The sequence below is a fragment of the Mus caroli genome, unplaced genomic scaffold (genome assembly GCF_978045245.1).
Source record: "Mus caroli unplaced genomic scaffold, Mus_caroli_1 scaffold_2, whole genome shotgun sequence".
Lineage (NCBI taxonomy): Eukaryota > Metazoa > Chordata > Mammalia > Rodentia > Muridae > Mus > Mus caroli.
Window position 1 is genome coordinate 28,037,136 of NW_028227257.1, and position 15,234 is coordinate 28,052,369.

Below are 15,234 nucleotides of genomic sequence, written 5' to 3' on the forward strand. Positions count from 1 at the left end.
AATTACCCGGTAGAATCAAGACTCTTAATACTTAATTAACCAATCAGATTTATGTATCAATAATAACACAATTTACAAGATGCCAGTATAATAATTTCAGAGCCAAATGATAATGATAAAGCTTTAACCCAATTATTCTATCCTTTTTGGTAACACCACATCAGCCTCCATTCTGGTTCTTCCTCTACTCCTCAGTCCTTTCTCCCTGTCTCCAACTCCTCGCTCTGCCTCCCTTCTCCTGTCCAATCACAAGCCTCCCACTGCCCTGATTGAACAGGTAAAATCCTGCAACATAAAACCATGCTGGGAAGTTTGGTAAGGTAGAACAGGTCGAGACTCGGTGGGCACAACAGCTCAGGCTAAAGGTATCTACTGAAAAAAGCAGTATTTATCAAATGTGTGTATGTATACATATACACACATTATGTTTTATATATATATATGATATATAAATGATATATATGATACACACACATACGTGGAGTGTTACATATGTGTACAGGGCCTAGGTCTTTCCCATGCATATTCTCTGGTTGGTGGTTTAGTCTGAATGAGCCCCTAAGGGCCAAGGCTAGTTGATTCTATGGGTTTTCTTGTAGTGTCCTTGATCTCTCTGGCTCCTTCAATCCTTCCTCCCCCTCTTCCACAAGATTCCTCGAGCTCCACCTAATGTTTGGCTGTGGGTCTGTGCAACTATTTCCATTGAATGCAAAGTGAAGCCTCTCAGATGCTACCTTCCTATCTGCAAGTGTCTTAGTTAGGGTTTTACTGCTGTGAACAGACACCATGACCAAGGCAACTCTTATAAGGACAACATTTAATTGGGACTGGCTTACAGGTTCAGAGGTTCATTCCATTATCATCAAGGTGGGAGTGTGGCAGCATCCAGGCAGCCATGGTGCAGGAGGAGCCGAGAGTTCTATATCTTCATCTGAAGACTGCTAACAGAATACTGACTTCCTGTGCCTTTTGTCTTTATTCCCTTTTAAAAAAAATATTTATTTTTTTTATTTACATCCCAAATGTTGCCCCCCTCCCAGTCCTCCTTTCCCAGAGTTCTTTACTCCCATTGCCCCTCCCCATCACCTCTGAAACGGTGACCCATCCCCAGGCACCCCCCTTCTCTGGGGCATCAAGTATCTACAGGATTAGGTGTATTCTCTCCCACAGGGGCCAGACAAGGCAGTCAGTCCTTTGCTACATATGTGCCTGGGGCCTTGGATCAGCCCCAAGCAAGGCTTTCAATGGTGCTCTTAGCTTCCCTTTCTCTCAGAATGTCCTTGTTTTGCTTTCATTCTTGAGAAATGTTACATTCTGGTTGACAACTCTTTTACCCATTTATTAAGTTTGTTCTGCTTTCTTTTACCCTCTATTGTTTATGATCAGAAATCCCAATTATGCAAAACATTCCTATAGAATTAATATATCTTTTCCTCTTCCCTTTTAAGATTGTTTTCTTGGTTTGGTGCTTATTAGTGCAGAAACGTATTGCATATATCATGGTCATTATTAAAGATTCATCAGAAAGCTACAGCTGAGAGCTGTGTTGATCAATTCTGCCCTGCTGCCAGCTTCCCACACATGTACCTGGAGCTAAGGGTGGGACCATCAAGGGGCAGAAGCCAGCAGGTGTTCGCCTCCTTCAGGACCACACCTACTCCGATGGAGTAACTCCTCTTCCACCTGCCATTTCTGCTGTTCCAACAGCCACTGCAACATTGCCTGAGAACGGAACTGTGAGAAAATGGAGAAGGATCTGAAAAGAGAAATGATTCCCCCCACACATACTGAGCATCAGATGCCTCCTTTCCTGGATCTCGAGGCAGAGCGGAAGGGGTTGTTTGGAAGATTTCTTGTGCTGGTTCCCAGTTTCAGAGTTTGCTGTCTGAAGCCCAGGCTGGAAGAGATCCAAGGGGGGAAAAAACAAAAAGCTAAGTTCTGCCATTCCAGTGACTTAAACCTTGATGGCCTTCTTTAGTCAGCCCTTTTTGTGGTTTCCTTTTAGAATGCTCACGTAGCTCCCACGTGTATGTATTTTGTTCGAATTTTCTTGCTGCAAGGTGCTTGCCCAGAACTGGAATAAAAACTGGTTTTGAAATTGAAAAAAAAAATCTAGATGTAATGTTTCCTAATTAGTGCAAAACAAAATTACTGATTTCTTTGGAATAATTTTATCTTGTTTTATGTTTGTAACCCTCATTTGTTGCAATTTCCCTTATTCCTAAACACTGATTCTCTTCTCAATCACCTGCTTTCTGAGGCTCAGGAGAATTCTTTACTGGCTGACACCATTCCAGATGGGAGTAGTGTGGGTGGAAGAGCTCTCTTGCTTTGGGGACATTGTTAGTGGAGACTTCTGGGAAATGTAGTCTTTTAAATAACAAGGGAAAAAAAAACCAGGAAGACAATATGGAGATAGATCACAGTCTTAGAAATTTTCTCCCCATAAACATGCAATGATTACATGGTATTGTTTTGTTTTGATTTAAGTAAGAAGAAGTTACTTGTTTAATTAAGACAGGTAAAGTATGCCATCACTAGTTCTCTGGTGTAATAAGGGGTTTTGTTGTTGTTATTGTTTGTCCTGTCTTTTTTTTTTTTTTTAATCTCCCATGACCTTTTCAATTCCAGTGTACTGTTCTTGCTACCACTGCTCTTTTTATATTTCTGCATAATGTATATAATATAATGATGGTCCTTTGGCAAGAGAATTAAATTTAACTAGAGATTTAATAGAGAGAAAGTGTAACAAATGCCCCCCCCGTAGCCATTTACTGCTTTAAAAAATAGAAAAGAAAGAAAGAAACCCTGGTAGATTTAGTAAAAATGCACTATAGAAAAAGATTTCACTCATAAGAAATAGGAAAAAAATTAAAACAATGCTTTTTTTGGTAGGTTTATGACTATTTACAAAGCTACTTTTGAAATAGCAGGCCAATAGTGCAGAGTCTTAATATAAATTAATGAAGTTGCTTTGCTAATTCTGTTGGAAAACTCAGCTTGGATAGAGAGTAGAGGCACCAAGTTCATCTTTGCTTTCAGTCCAGGCCAACATTTATTGATCATCTTCCATGTGCTAGTTTCAGTCCTAGGCACTAGAGATATAGCAAGAGGAAAATGTTCTTTCCCTCACAATGTGTACATTCTAAGGGAGATAATCAGATGATCACAGGTACTAACTAACTGTCTTTTTTCAATTACAGATAATTAAATACAGCAAAACTCAGACATAAATGCATGAGGGAGGGCATCACTGGGGAGGTGGCTCAGCCACTCCAGTGCCTTCCAGTGAGCATGGGAATCTAAACACCCATGTGAAAAAGCCAGACAGGGTCGCACTAGTGTAACTGAATCAGGGAGTGAGCTCCAGCCAGGTTCATTGAGAGACCTTGTCTCAAAAACTAAAGTGGAGAGTGGTTTTAAAAAGGACCTCTGGTGTACATACATATACCCACCCACCCACACAACCTCCGGTGTGCACACACACACACCCACACACACACATACAACCTCCGGTGTACACACCTACGCCCACACAAACACATGCTTATGTGTACATACAGCAAGAACAAGCGACTGAAGGAAGAGGAAGTCGGTGCGCTCTGTAGGTTGACTGGGAAAAGTCTATTACTTTTCTCAGGACCTTGACCAAATCTCTGACAGAAGGAAACTTTAAAAGGGAAGGATTTATTTTGGCTGTAGTTTGAGGGAAATATAGTTTATCATGTCAGAGGAAACATGGCAGAAAGCTTATGGTCGCATTGTGTCCTCAGTCAGGAAGCAAAGAGATGAATGTTCCTACGCAATGAGTTTTCTCTTTTCATCCTATCCAGTCTGGGCCCTAGCCCACGTCCAAAGTGGGCCTTTCTTCTTTCCTTAGGGAAATCTCTTTGCAAACATCCTCACAGACATATTCAAACATGTTTCTGAGGTGACTGTAAATTCAGTCAAGTTGACAATGGCAGACGACCTCCCTGAGATAGCAGTGTCTGAGCAGAGACTTTGGGGAGTCCAAGGAGCAAACTGGAAGTCTCGGTTGTTCCAAACCCATGGACTACCCTCTAGCTGGGGGTAGAGGCTCAGCAAGGAAGAATTTGAGAGCAAAAGAGCAAAATGAGTGGCGGGCAAAGTCATGTGAGAGGACACCAGCGAGTTGAGTTGAGGTAGAATAAGAGCAAGACAGCAAGGTGAAAACTTCCCAGAAGGCAGTGAGCAAAGACCCAGCTGATCAGAAAGGGCTGCTTCAAGAAGGGAGCCCCTTCCTACTGCACCCAGTGGGGCAGGCAAGAAACCAGGCCAGCAAGTTAACTTATGGCGGCCAGTAATGGGAGCGCTAGAAATCCAGCTTCATGGACTTTGTGGTCCCTTGAGCCCTTTGATGTTAGGTAAAAGGCAGGAGACAAACCCACAATAAGGATGATTTCGCTTTATACTGCCCATCTTTCCAGCTTACTGTTTTAATTCTGCACAGGATAACATTTCTTAAATACCTTTGGGTTTTTAAGATTTTTTTTTTTAAGGCAAAAGCTGTTTACATTAAATAACTCCTGTCATTCACAAATTGGTTTAGGGGGTCAAAAATGTTTCTAAAGGCGTCCAGATAATACTACTACTTAAAGTGTGCCAAGGGGCTAGATACTGAGGCCCAGAAGCTGAAGGGATAGATACCCTTTGAAGTCCTCCCATCCCCCACCTCTGCGCAACAGCTAGTTGGAGGTAATAAAGGACCCCATACATGCTTGTTGATGTCTTGGCTCCAGGGCTCTCAGCGAAACCAACTATCTCTTTAAGAAGGAAAGTGAAGACGGGAGGCTTACGCAGCTGCCGGCGAGCTGCCGACTGGCTCATCCCCCTCCATCCACCTCTCCTTCCCCGCCCTCCACCTCTCCCTCCCCGCAGCCCCAGCCCCAGCAAGCACCCGCTAGCCACCTTCAGCTGGGGCTCGGGAGAGCAATCCGGCTGCCCTCCTAGGGGCAGCCCAAACCATGGAAGCCTTCGCAGGTGATGACAAGGACCCCGGGGACCTCCGGGCCCACCGCCCAGCCTCACCCGCCGCACCCAGGAGTGCAACTGCGGGGGTGCGGGGCGCCGGCCAAGCACAGGAGCTGCCCTAGCCCGCGGCGGGCAGCGTGTCCTCCGAGCTTGCGGGCTGCGGCCACCGGCGCTCACCCGCCCCTGTCTCTCTCTTCCCCACCGCCGCAGGTTGCTGATCACCGCCAGGCGGCTGCTGCAGCGACTGCAGAGGCGCTGCGCCAAGCGGCGCGGGAGTCGTGCGAGCCGGCGGGACTGCGGAGGGCGAGTGGACCCAGGTGAGGAGGCCAAGGCAGAGCGGGAGGGGGCCTCCGTGTCTCCGCGGCCGCCGGGGCCAGTTTGAGACCGCTTGCGGTGCGATCCCCGCAGGGGTACCAGGCGACGAGGGGATTAATGTGACTCATCCCTAGCCTCCCTCCATTCCCCCACATCCTCGTAAGCACCCCTCTCCCTAGCGAGAAATTTACTAATTAATTAGAGGATGCTGTTTTCAGTAGGGAAGACGCCCAAGGTCTTTGACATCTAGTAGATGGGTTTTAGGGAACTAACCCCTCGCCCTTCTTGTTTGTTTTTCTCTTCTGACATTCTGCAAACATGTGAGCTTCTCTTTGGAACCGCACAGCACACCCACCGCAAGGTCAAGTGCCTGTGACTGCCTTCCTATCTTGCCCACTGATAAACATCAGAGCCTTGCAGTAGATCTGGCAGAATTTCCCATGATCCCTAGAGTGGGAAATTTGCCTCAGTCTCCCTGGAGCTTCCAGGGTATCTGTTGTTTTCTCTTTCCACTCCCTAGCAGGGAGCCAGACGGCTTGCAACACCTGCCAGCCTCTAAACTCCCCACATTCCCTTGCTTCATAGCTGCAGGGGTGGGGAGGCTGGTCACATGCTGCTTGTTGCCTTGGCCTTCTCTGCCCAACTGTGGGTACAGACTTGGGTGGGCTGGAGGAGTTTCCCAGAAAATGCTGGTCTCTGCAAGTCGAGGGGTGTAAGGAAGTGAGATAGCCTAAGGTTCTGGGCCTTAACTTGCTGGTTGGCTCCAAGTAGCCATCTTATTATTTTTTGGGGTGTGGGTATCTGTTTGCTTGTCTGTTCAGTTCAGAGGCTGGGCTAGATGATCCGTACAATTTTAATATATCACTTGAGTGTGGCTTCAAGAACTCTGGAGACTTGTCCATTAAAACCATTTAAGGTTAGGACCTTGAAATAATTGAGGTCCCCTTGGCTATTCTCTTTTGACTCTGGACTTCTTGAGTGAAGTGTTGACCTTCTGGGTCTCACAACACTGGAAGCATCAGAGGATGCGATGGTAATATCCCTGCCCTGACAAGTAACTTTCCTTCCCCCAGCCTTAAATCCCTCACTTGTGAACCTGGGAGATGGTACCAGCCTCAGAGTTCTAAGGGTGAGATGAGATTCATACAAAAGCTCTTGAGATAATGGCTTGACACACACAGTAGGTTTTCAAGGATTCAGAATTTGAAGGCAAATTAAGAGAGAGAGGAGTTCATGTTTGCCCCACCAGACTCTTCCAGAGCAACCAGAAGATGAGAACATTTCCATCGCAAGAGCTAAGACAGTTCTAGCAAATGACAGTCGCCTGCAGTCATGTATAATCCAGCCATGAGCTTGGAAGACCCTGTCATCCATAGGTGGCATCCCATGGGAACAGAAGCACATGCTGGCAGAGAGCAGGAGCCAGGCTCACAGATCTCAATCTTTGCCTTCCCTGGCATAATCTCTTCTGAGACCGAAGCAAGAGAGTCAAGTTCTGGGGCCCACATTTCCTATTCTCTGTTTCCTTCCTTCTTGTCATTTTCAGCCGACTGACCAGCCGTCCTTTCTAGCTCTAGTTTATTCCAGCAACATAAAGGAGGCTCCCAACAGTGTGGGGTGGAGTTTTTGCCGCAGCACCAGTTAGGTCAAAAGAGTGGGATGCCCCCTCCCATCCCTTCTGTCCTAAATCCCTGCTGGACTGTGAGCTCCCTCTGGCAGAGGCCCAGTCTTTGCTTCTGTCTCTCCAGCCTCTGGCCCATGACAAGGCATAAAGTAGGTGCTTAATAAGTGTTGAGTTAAGTACATTTGAGAAGATTATCCCTCCAAACAAGCTATATTGGGGGAAAAACAAACTGTGGTGAGTTGGCTTTCAAAGGTCAGATGCTGCACCGGTGTGGGTTGCCATTATATGGAGGTTACTAATACTCAGATTAGTATATATTGAGATTACTACTAATTATTCATGCAATATACTCGCGATTGGAGAGAATTGGGAAGAGTGATTCCAACCATCACTGTGTGAGGGAGGGAAAGATGCACAGGAGAGCTAACCAGGCTAATACAGAAAGCAGTAGAAGGTTAGAAGACCCAGGTCCCAGACTCCGTCCAAGTGCCACCTCACTGTGTGACCTTGGACTTGATTTTTTTATAGCATTTGTTCACCTCCATCTGTATACTGAGAAGAGTGGACGAGATGATCCCTGAGCTCCTGGTTCTGAAATTTCGTTAAGAGGACTTTTAAAAATAAAAATAAATGGATGACTATCTATTATTCCTAATATCAGTTATGGAATGCCAGAGTGCTGTAGGGGATCCTTATTGTCTCTGCCAGAAAGGGAGGAGCAGGAGCTTGGAGAGATACAGGACATGCCTAGGGATGCCCAGGCAGAAGTGGTGGTCTGTGCGGCTCGGAAGCCTTGTCTCTTTCACATACCCCCTGCTATAGCATGCGTGTGGCATGCGTGCGTGTGCCCTTGCACACAGGCATGGAGTTCAGAGCCAGGAAAGCTATGAAGGATCATGAGGGCAGATCAGGCATCTCCCCAGGATGACTGCTGCAGAGGACATGCTGGGCTGAACTGAGAGGAGTGTGTGAGTCAGGGCTGCAGAGCATTTGCCGTGAGCTCTGTGTAGCTGACGGATGGAGGGTTCCCCTTTCTCAAGGAGATCGGCTGGGTCTGAGTGACAGCCATGACAAATGTGCCTTATGGATGCTCCCTGTGCAATAGCCCAACATGGTTTCAATTATTTACTGCTCAGACCATCCAAATGTGTAGGCTCCATACATCATTTTACCCATTTTGCAGTGAGGATGCCAGACAGACAGGCTGAGAGTGTTGCCCAGCACTGGACAACTAAAATAATATAGAACCTGGCAAGTATGGAGCTGAGGACACATCGGCTTGGGAGTCAAGGAACTGTTTTTAGTTTGAGCCCTCCCTTAGACTGGGTCACCTTGGGTAAGCCAGTCTCCCTCTGAGAGACAGTGTCCCCAGCGCTCAAACAGACTGAATGTGCTGTTTGGCTCTGAGTCTAAATGTGACCCTATTCCAGCACAGGGTAGAGGGATTCTCGGTCCTTTTGAACAGGGCTCAGTGTTTGTTATCATTCATTAGCTAGGCTCTGGGCCAAGTGCATGGTTATGGGAAAGAGCTAGAGCCAATCCTGAGTTTCAGGAAGCCTAGTATGCAGGTATGAAAAGATGTTTAGGAGGGATACTGATAAACATTATAATCTGGGGACAGAGAAAGAGAAGGAGAATCAAGACCTAGAAAACTGATGTCATTAGCATCTTTAAATCCTATGTTAAGTTAGTGATAGTAAGATTCTTTCCGGTCCCAGCAGTGTTAGAGGCCTGTGTTAGGGGCCTTCTTCCCCAGCAGCTAGAAGGTAGCAAGAGTCTGAAGGATCACCTACGATCACTCTGTAACAGTGTTCAGTTGAATTATACAGTTGTCCCAAGTGGGTCAGACTCTTTCCTGTCCTTAGAGGCTTCTAGAAGCAGGATCTGCTAAGTTTGGTTTTGTTTTTGTGAGATAGGGTCTCAAGCTGGCCCCGAGCTCAGAACCATCTTGCTTCTCCCTCCTACATGCTGGGATTATAGGTGCATGCCACCACACTTGGAAGAAGTGTGACTTTTCTGTTGTTACAGTCTGTCTTGTGTACCTGGAAGACACTCTATGTAATGTCTGTGACTATCGGAAGACTCAAAGCCTTCCCTTCAGACAGTTCTCAGTGTCTCATACATGGGGAAGAACCACTTACCTTGAGAAGTTGAGTCATTGTTCAAGATTTCTCAAAAGGGCAGGAGCCAGAACCATCCAATAAGAACACACATTTCTGAGTCATGTGGGCTCTTTCTGTGTCTAGGCCACCCAGGCCCTAGGGGTGGGCAGCTGGTGCTCAGTGCTGGTGACACTGAGCCAAGAGTCTTTGCAGAGGGAAGTCTGTGTTCCCAGGCTGCTCTACATCTCTTAATGGATGGGATATTTATGAAGTGTTTGTCACATGCCCAGCACTGTCCTCTGAATTGAGATGCTGAGCCAATCCTAAAGAAGTGTCTAGGAGGCAGCCTGATACAGTGGAAAGAGCCAGCATTAGGAATCTAAGGCTGAGACCCTGCCTGTACCCTGCTGGCCGCCCGATGCCAGGCCTAAGGTCAGACCTCTTCTCCATACCTGCAGAGTAAGAGTCAGAGGTTAGCCAGGCAATGGTGGTATATGCTTTTAATCCCAGCACTTGGGAGGCAGTGGTAGGTGGATCTCTGGGTTCAAGGCCAGCCTGGTAAACACAGAGAAAGCCTGTCTCACACACACACACACACACACACACACACACACACACACAAACAAACACAGAGAGAGAGAGAGAGAGAGAGAGAGAGAGAGAGAGAGAGAGAGAGAGAGAGAGACAGAGAGAGAGAGACAGAGAGAGAGAGAGAGAGACAGAGAGACAGAGAGAAGCAGTCAGAGGTGGAGATGGACAAGGGCCCTTCAAGCTCTGATGAGCTAAGGACTTCACAACTGTTTTCTTCTGTGACCACTTTGGGGCAGGGATGGGGGGAGGTGGGGTGGATAGGGACCAAGTACTGTAACTTGAGGAAGACTCAGATAATGTAACAAGAGGCAGGAACAAATGCTCTGTGGATTTGCTTGAGGGATAATGTTGGGGAATGGCTCCATTCAAAGCCACCTCTTGAAAGATAGAATGCTCCAGATATAGATAGATAGATTCCTGTGTGTTTGGGTTTGGGTCAGGAGGAGCCTGCTGTCATACGGGGACAGGCTGGCTACTTAGACTTGTGTTCACAAAAGTCTGCACCTTTGGGAGTCTAGCCTAGCTTGGCCAGCTTTTTATTTTGCCAGATAAGGACATTTCAGATGATACTCAGAGTTCTGTTTACTATCATATTGTAAGAGACGATCCTCTGAACACCTCGCAGGCTCTAGTACCAGAAAGACACCGCTCAACCTGAGTATGTTTTGCTTTTTAAAAACCTCACTGTAGCCTGGAGATGTAGCTCAGAGTGGAGCACTTGCCCACTGTGCACAAATCCATGGAATCCCTCTTTAGCACCACAGATGATGATGGTGATGATGGTGATGATGGTGTGGTCATGGTGATGGTAAAGAAAGTACATTTTATAATTATTTCATTTTTGTATGGCTATTTTCTCTGCATGTGTGTCTGCACTGTGGTACATGCCTGGTGTCCACAGAAGCCAGAAGAGAGCATTAGATCCCCTGAAACTGGAGTTACAAATGGTTGTGAGCCACCATGTAGATTCAGGAACTCAGACATGGGTCCTCTGCAAAAGCAACCAAAGCTCTTGACCACTGAGCCATCTCTCTAGCCCCCATAAATAACACATTTAAAAGCCCTAACTCATTAGCCATATTTGCCTTAGTTGGTCTCAGGCAAGTGTCTTTGTGTTGTTGGCCCAAGTCGGGCTGCTTGGATTTTAATCCTCATCTCATTTCCTGAGTCTGTTTCCTTGTCTCTGAAATGGCAATAATGCTCTCTGTCTGCAGAGGTTATTAGAGGGTCTACCTGCGAGGCAGAAATCTGGAGCACTGTTATGATGGTGCTCAATGTTAAAGATGTGACCAGCAAGGTAATCTTTCCAGCGCACTTACTGAGCTCTGTCTGTTAGGTCGTTGGTGACCTCTGATGAAGATTCTCAATGTGAGGCCCACAGTGCTCAGCAGTTGCTAGCTGGTCTCTGGGGAATGCAAATAGTTCGGGAAGGCAGGCTTATACTAGGGAAGGCCCATTCCGCAAAGCTGGGAAGTTGCCTTGCTTTGGCAGCATGCACTCAAGGCTCTGCCTCTGTGATTTCCAAGGCCCTGCTTGAGGCTCCTTACTTTCAACAGCACCGTCAGGACTGCCTGGGGACGGAGGCTTCTGGTACCTCTGTATCCACTTGAAACTGGCCCTAACCAGGCTTCCTACCATGGGGGCTCCTGAAGCTTAGTTGGCAGCTTTAGTAGGGGGTCTTATAGTGTGGCCTATGAAGCCTGACCCAACCACTTGGAGACCTGAGGAAAGACCCCTGATGAAGCAGTTTCTGTCTTTGGAAGCTGAGGTCCTGCTGCCATCTGCTTGAGTGGAATATGACCTGGCTAGCCAGCAGGCATTCTGTGTGCTGCTCTGTCACGTGGCCACTCGGGGAAAGTGGACTCTGGTTGCAGAGGAAGCCTAGAGTGTTCTAAAAGAAGGGCCTTGGAGGAGCTTATACTTAGCAGGAGGAAACCCAGGCGTATGGTTTTAGGGCCTTCCAAGATTCAGATGAAAGCCACTGATAATAGTTGCATTCTTGCGGCCCCAGTTAATCAAATATTCATCAAGCAACCTAATATGATAAGACTATTCTGGACATGTCAGGGGAGGCAAGGATACAACTATTCATTTATGTCCATTCTCCTGAGTGTCTGTCTCAGGCCCAAGGTGTGGTCCCTCTCCTTGGGGAGCTCTCCAGTCTGGCTGGATGGGATGGATGGGTGGATGGATGGATGCATGGATGGATGGCTGAATTGGATAGATGGCTGGATAGATAGATGGATGGATGGCTGAATTGGATGGATGGCTGGGTGGGTGGATGGATGGATGGATGGCTGAATTGGATGCCTGGGTGGATGAGTGGATGGATGGGTAGATGGGTGGATAGATGGATGGTGGGTAGATGGGTGGGTGGGTGGATGGATGGATGAATGGGTGGTTGGATGGATGGGTGGATGAATGGGTGGATGGATGAATAGGTGAGTAGAAAAGTGGGTAATTGGATGGATAGGTGGGTGGGTAGGTGGATGCTATACAGAGCCTGCTACATAGAAATGCAACTAACAGATATGTGCTCTGGATATGCAGCCATGTTGCAGTTGGTCTGGGAGATTTGGCAAACCCAGGTGAAAGGCAAAGTACAGACTGGCTAGAGGAAAGAAACAACTAAGGAATCTTAGGGCTCAGGGGCGCGGATCAGAGGTGGAGACGTGTGTGTGTTTACTAGACCATAGCTGGATCCCACTTTCAGTCCCTGCCTCCCAAAAGAATACCAACTGAAGCCCTTCATCGTAGGTGATCCACACTTTATAGGGGAAAGCACCAAGGCTCAGAGAGGGGAAGCAGTTTGCCCAAGATTATGTAGCTGCCATGTAGCAGAACCCACATGGTTTTGGCATCGAGGCAGTGTTCTCTGTCTCAGTACCTCTGGATAGCTATTCATTTGATGGCCACATGGGCTACCGCATGGGTAAGCACACTGTCACAGTTACAAAGCTGGGACTTCTAGAGAGAGTTGGCCCAAAGTTTTATGCTCAACATGGCAGGGGTCAGGACATCCTCTAGTGTAGAGATAAGATAGCACTTTGCAGGGGAATCCTCTGCAGGTATTCAACGTCATAGGAGACAGTCTGCATAGCATTGAAGGCAGAGCCTAGATCAGTACTTGCCAAGGGAGGCAAATTCTGGCACAGACCAGAGCCCATTCTCACCGTTGAGGTGAGGATAATAAGCAACTAGCAGTAAGATGGCATGTTTGGGGATGGAGAGAAGACTCAGCAGTTAAGAGCGGGTGCTGTTCTTCCAAAGAGGGCCTGAGATGGGTTCCCAACACCCACATCTGGAGGCTCACAACTACCTGTAACTATTTCCAGGGGATCCAACACCTCTGACCTCTGAGAGAACCTGTACACAGCTCTAGATTACTAAGAGATAAAAAGAAATCTACAGGGGGTAAAAAAGATAAACTTCAGAGCTAGCCTCTGGCATCAGGGCTAATCACATAGGCCAGGATGTCCTAGAAGGAGCTCCCAAGATGATGTCTGCAGCTGAGCCTGACTCATCCTGCAGTGCAGAGAGTCTGGAATTCTAGGACAGGGCACAGTGATGCAAGCGGGAGGCACCACTCATGTTCCCAGGGGAAAGAATAGCTGGAAGCTGGTATTTCAAGGAAGGCCTTCAAGGAGGAGGACCCAAAATTCCGGCAGAGTACGGGCTGAGGGAGGGGAGAGGAAAAGGACTGTAAAACAGATGGACCCCAGCTTGGTGTTAGGTCTGAGGCTCCCAGCAAAGGGCACATCCCTGTCCTCTCTAGCAATGGAGGCACTGGAAACCCTACATCTGCCCCCAAAGCCTCACAGGGAAACCAATTTGGTGCCACTCCTCAGAACCCCACACATCCCTCTCTTCCCTGTACACACACACACACACACACACACACACACACACACACACACACACCACCTTCCCTTTTGGAAGTGGCAGACTTTGGATACTGAGCTAAGTGTGAGCGAAGCTTGCGGAACGTCACCTCCACAGTGAGACACGGTCATGTGACAAAGGACACCTCCCTCACCTTTGGGGGCCTGAGCCTGCGGAGAGAAGCCTCCCACTAGTTCTCTGAGGCGGCTGTGGGTCTGCTGGACCTCCTCACTGTTCATGATAAGCACTGGCTTCAGAGTCAAGTCTGACTTTCTTCCAGGTCTGCTATTTGTTAGCCTGGGGTTGAGCCACATCGTGTGAACATCCTTAGCCATGTTCTCAGCTACCAGAGAAGGACCGATTGTTCCTTCCAGAGAGCAGATGGGATGCTCTCCTGAGAGCCTGTGTGAAAAAGGCCCAGAGTGCAGCAGGTAGTCCCCCAAAGTTGATTCCCAGTCAACTTCTTCCCCAGGCATTAGCCCCTCTCCCCTTCTTAAAGCCCCAAGTGACAAAGAACACTACTGCCCATGCTGGCCTAGTAATGTGGGACATTACAGACCCCTCAGGGACAGCATTATGATCTAAAGGGATGCTGGATCACCGGACATCTGATTCCAGAACCCCGGTTCTCACCTCCCCTTCGCTTTTGATCTTTCTCTCCCTCATTCTGTTCTCAGAGGAGACTTGTGCACATCCATTCTTCACGCCTCAGCTCTCACCTGGGCTTTTCAAAGGAAGCTCATGACCAGGGCTAGCTAAGAGCTCCGAAGGACTCTTGACGGTGTGTGACTTCAGAAAAGTCCCGAAGCGACCTAGGATTTGATGTGTTCCAGATTGGCAGTCTCTGCTCAGTACTCCCCCTCCCCCTCCCTCTCTCGATTATTCCACTCACCCAGTTCCTCATTTATGTAACTTTCTTCCTGGTTGGTATCTTCAGGTGTTCAAGGCCCAGCTCAAGTGCTGTCTTTTTAGGAATCCTTGTCTGAACCCCCCACAGCTCCTCCTTAGAACCTGGGCTCTTAGCCATCATGCTAGGCTCTGTGTGGTCAGAGGTGAGACGGCCCCTTGCTACCTCCAAGAAAAATGTGTTCCTCTGTGGAACTCCAAGACTAAGGGGAGATTGGCCCCTCCCTTAGTACTGAGAGGAGGTAGGCATTGGAAGGATCCCAAAAGTCAGCTGTTCCATCAAGAGCAGGGCTCAGGTTAAGGCTACATTGGGCCTTTCTTCAGACTCTCTGAGTGGTCAGCCATGAAGAACACAAATAGGGTGTCCTGGTTAACCCTTTTAGCTTCTGCTGTGAACAAGTCATGTTATTTGTCTGGCCTTGTTACCTTAACTGGTCAGTGTAATTAAACTTAGACTCAGAGGAGCAAATTGGAGTGAAATTAAACTGAATTAGGAACCCCCATTTGTGCCACTTTAGGGTTCCGCCCACAGTAGATGCACAGTAAGTTCCGGGTAAAAGTCTGTGACTCTTGCTTTCTTATGTCTGTTCACTTGCTTTCTCCTCCCCACAGGGGTTTAAACAGGCCAGGTGCTTGCAGAACAGGGCAGTCACCTAGAGAAATGTCCCTCAGAGACTGTCACTCACTGTCAATCACTCTGAATGGTGGGCTTTGGAGCCTCACGTCCTTTCCTGCTCTGCACTTCTGGGATCCCATGAATACTTGACTCCCATGAGTCAATTATTAGAAGTCAGTTGGGGTTCAGCTTGGATGTCTATTTAG

General features: G+C 47.7%; 1 protein-coding gene and 1 pseudogene across 6 annotated transcripts in view; one reads left to right on the plus strand and one right to left on the minus strand.

Annotated features, from left to right (window-relative positions):
* Positions 1-4,931: 4,931 nt before the first annotated feature.
* Positions 4,932-6,850, minus strand: LOC147005760 (uncharacterized; annotated as a pseudogene).
* The window catches only part of Snph (syntaphilin), a 40,268-nt gene continuing 29,965 nt past the window's right edge, over positions 4,932-15,234 (plus strand). For 2 of the 6 annotated variants that reach the window (XM_085833422.1, XM_085833421.1), the window contains exon 1: positions 5,213-5,309. The gene's annotated coding sequence lies outside the window, so the exon portion shown is untranslated. Of the gene's footprint in view, positions 5,002-5,202; positions 5,310-15,234 lie in introns of those variants that run through there. The other 4 variants (XM_021156168.2, XM_029474631.2, XM_029474632.2 and 1 more) reach the window with 4 other exon arrangements.